This window comes from Olea europaea, unplaced genomic scaffold, assembly GCF_002742605.1.
Source record: "Olea europaea var. sylvestris unplaced genomic scaffold, O_europaea_v1 scaffold2574, whole genome shotgun sequence".
Classification (NCBI taxonomy): domain Eukaryota; kingdom Viridiplantae; phylum Streptophyta; class Magnoliopsida; order Lamiales; family Oleaceae; genus Olea; species Olea europaea.
The window spans coordinates 8,528-13,110 of NW_019244036.1; positions in this window are offsets into that span (position 1 = coordinate 8,528).

The window sequence follows — 4,583 nt, forward strand, 5'->3', positions numbered from 1 at the left end:
TTGAGTGCTATCAACAAACCAGAGAGTTGAGACATATATAAAAACTTCCTCAGATAAATGTCCATGTAGAAAGGCATTGGTTACATCCAGCTAATTAATTTTTCAAAGGTGAGGTAGAGCTAGTGTAAGAACAATGGGAATGGTAGTAGGCTTGATAACATAAAGAAATTTCTCATGGTAGTCAATACTAGAACGTGATCGAAACCCTTAGCAAGAAATCGAACTTTGTAGTGATCAATGCTACCATCGGGTCATCATTTAACTTGAAAATCCCACTTGCAACCAATGATAGTCTGATTGGTTTGGTGAGGAACAAGTTCCCAGGTTCTCTTTCGAATAATAGCATTAAGCCTTTGCACATATGAGTTCTTTCAATTTGGGATTGGTGAGGGATTGTGAAACAGACGTAGGTTCAAGGGTTTGAGAGAGGGGATGTTTATGTATGACAGAGGAGAATTTGGTTAGTTGTTTGAAAATATTGTTCTTGGAATGTGTATTCATGGAATGAGGGTCTGGTGGGTCTTCGAAATTATGATGTTTAGGTGAGAGATAAGACGAAGTGCAGTCTAACTTTGAGGCACTAGTACTTGTAGATGGAGCAAGAGATGCATCATTTTGGAGAAGATGCCAAGTTGAGATCCAGTAGAATGTCATCACTAGGACAGTTGGATGGAGAAGTTACCAATTGCCGATGAGAAGTTACCAATTATGATCCGTTGAAAAGTCGGGTCTTGTAGTAGAATTCAAGTTTGGAGGTGATGTATGATGGTCATTTCTGTGGAAGAGAATAAATCGGACAATATTGTGTGATAAGATAAGTGAGGATGAACTTGGCGACTTGTTCTGAGGAGTGTTTTCAAATTGAAGTGAATTATGGAAAGGAAAGTTTGATGCCCTTATTGAAAGAGTAAAATTATTTATTTTGTCATGCTCATTTAAGTGCAACAAAGAGGGAAAATGATTTTCAATAAAATGAACATGTTGGGAAAATAGATTTTGTGGTTTACAGGTTTGTAACAGATATAAGAATTGTGAACATTTAAAAAACCCAAGAAAATTGTGATTAGTATAAGATGTAAGAGATCGATTACAAAGGCATCAAAAAATTTTCAATTTGGAATAATTTGGTAAGTTAATACAGACACATTCAAATGGCGATTTATTATCAAGTAAAGATGTACAAAGTCGATTGAGAAGATAAAATATAGAATTAAATGCTTAAGACCAAAGAAAGATAGGTATTGCAATAAAATTGTGATTTCATGACAAATCTTTTTGCGACATACGGAAATTTGTTGCATTAAGCAGTTTAGCACGACACATTTTTAAAATTTGTAGCAAAAATTGTGGTTAAAAAATAAGTATAAAAGAATTGGCTCTGATACTACTTGTTGAATATTTAGGAATTTTAAAATTTACAAACTTTATATGATTGCTAAGATCTCTCTGTCAAATCACCAAGAAAAGTCATTAATGCGGAACATACCTTGATATATTGATTTGTATCTTAAATAATAAATCTGGAGTTATAATTATAATCTTTGAATCTTATTTTATGGATCTTTAATCTTGATTCTTGATTATGAATTTATGAATTCTTGAATACTCTTCTTGATTATTGATTTCCATTATGTGGGTTTTGGATCTTCATCTTCAATGTGTCGTCTTTTGTATCATGTGTTGATGGGATGACATAAAGAATGTGAAGTTGCATATGAATTAGGGACTATATATATATATATATATATATATATATATATAGTTTCTATATATATTTCGCTCATCATAAAATACAATTTTAAAGAAATTTGGTCTTTGCGCATATAATTCAGTCCACACTTTATTTAGATGCCCTAAGTCCTGATCTTGCATTTGCAATTAGTGTCTTAAGTAGATACATGAGTAATCCACATGAATTTCATTGGGAAGCTATGAAATGGTTATTAAGGTATTTAAAAGGGACATCACATTTAGGGCTAACGTTCAGAAAAGGAAAAACAGAAATAAAACTTAGAAGTTAACATTTGCACATGTATTTACTTTAAATGATACATGCATAAGTTGGAATTCTTAGCTGCAAAATCTGGTAGCTTTGTCATCAACAAAAGCTGAGTTAATTGCAGCTACAAATGCTGTAAAGGAAGGGACTTGGTTAAAAAGTTTGTTAAACGAAATTGGATTTTATGAAAATGATGCTACTGTATTTTCAGATAGCCAATAAGCTATACACCTTGGTAGAAACCCAGTTTTTCATGATAGAACTGAACACATAGATGTGAAATTTCATTTCAAAAGGGATATCATAGAAAAGGAAATCATAAAAATTGAGAAGGTTTCAACTAAGTGTAATCCAGCTGATATGGGAACTAAAATACTAGCTTTACACAAATTTAGGGATTGTTTAAATCTCCTAAATGTTGTCACTAATTAAAGTTCTTTTGCAGGTACAAAGAGCTAATGAAACCGAAAGGAAGTGTTAACCTCCAATCCACAAATGAAATCCACAAATTGTCAATCAAGTTGGAGATTGTTATAAATGGTGCTTGACTTTTTTAGGAGGCCCAACGATGCAGCCCAGTTTAGATCAATTAACGAATGTGACCCGGCTGTTTAAGTTGGACAAAGGCATGTTTTCTATTGTCAAACGCGTTTTCTCAAATTTGACGGTTTAGATCATAACACGTGGAGCCTTTACAACCACTGGATGCATGCTCATATATATACTCCCTGTGACTTTTCGTTGGGCAATGCAATCAAATATTTTGAGAGATTTCTAGGGTTTTCTCTCTTCTTCATCTTCGTCTTTCTCTCTGAAAACCTGTAGTTTTTCTGATAACTTCTGTAATCTAGATATTCTTGGTGAGATCTAGAGTGCCTAAACTGTGAGGTTTTGATTTCTGCTCTTGTTGAGCAGTTTTGGTTAGGGTTAATTGGTGTAATGGTTTCTGAGGTTAGTTTTTTCGAGACAGAGGGATGTCTGATGGCAGATCTATGTGATTCTTGGTTCTGTAACCTTGTATTGAAACTTTTACTGGTTATTTCTAGTGGATTGGAGCGATAACCACTACGGTGGATGCTCAACATGGTGAGTAGCCCATTTTGGGTGAACATCCAGGCCTCTTGTTGATATTTCTGGTTACTCTTTGTTGTGAATGTTTGGGACTAAAAAAATATACCAACATCTATAGTATAGTTCGCCAATTGTTGAACCAGCTTGAACCCATGCAGTTTTGTTCTCAACATCAACGCTTATTTGCTGTAGGTTGATAAGATCAAGGATGACAAAAGGGACTTCTGATGTATAAGAAAGTCCTTCATAGTCATGACCACCACTTCGAACCCGTATTTGCAAGCCATTTTCTCTGGCGCAATATACAACAGACCAAATCTGGGATTCATGTATAGGGGTAACAATGATTAATGGCTTAGGCGTCATGTCTGACATGAACCGAAGGTTTTTTATGGAGAAATTTAGGATGGATAAGTATGAAGAGTTGTTTGAGGTATAAATAATATTGGAAACGGCAGCGTTATTGTCTGATAGAAAGGACATACATTGAAGAAAATCATTGTGTCCATCAGAAGAAACTGCCCATGAACATGAAAAAATAACTAGAGAGGCAAATAAAAAGGAAAATATACTTGGAGTCTTCATCAGTGTTTAACGTAAAGCTGATTAATTTGTGTATTGCAGAGCATAGAACAGGTTCAATTTCTAGTATCCTGAAGGAGCATGCTTATTTTGAAATTACAATGAATATTAATATGAACATCAGGTTTGAAATTCCTGCTATAATGATTGTATGTTAGCGAATGGTCTGATTTAATTTGTTGTCATGAACAAGTTTCTCAACATTATTTTGTTCACTTAAATTATCTTTCCAATTTTTATTTTCTAGCTAAGGGACGAAAATTATGTTTGCATGGTGTAAATGAGCAGTATTTTACACGGTTTTAAAAGCACGTTACTGTGGGCGATTTTGCCCACACAAACACCTGGAATTATTCCTCTGTGCTGAATCGATGCTCACCTTCGAGCTAGACCAGATTCATACAGTTTACTTATTGCCCCCGAATTTTTAATTGCAAGTGTTTTTGGTATAGAGAGAAAAGTAATTTAAATTTACTTAATTAAATGGAAAGTATACTCGCAAGGAAAACTGGTTAGTGTGAATTATGGCAATTATATTTATTTCTTCCAACTAGAGAGGTCACATTTAATTAAAAAAAATCTTAAAAAATGAAAAGAAAAAAGTTATTTTTGATTATATTACAAAATAAGAATAATTGCATAGATACAGGAAATTATTGATAGAAAGCATTTTCACAAATATGTCCCCGTTTGTTAACTCCTAATCACCTGTGACGATTATAACCATAATCCAACACATATATTCTAATTCTAAGGTTATAAACTGAAGTAATGTAGTTTGACCCAAATAACACCTAGTGGGGAGGTGAATAGGTGTTTATACGAAATTTTACAAATTAATTGATAAATGCAACAAGTCACAATTACTAATGTGTCCAAGTCAATTCATATGCTTTTCTATCCTACGTTGAATTACTAGAAATAAGTAAAT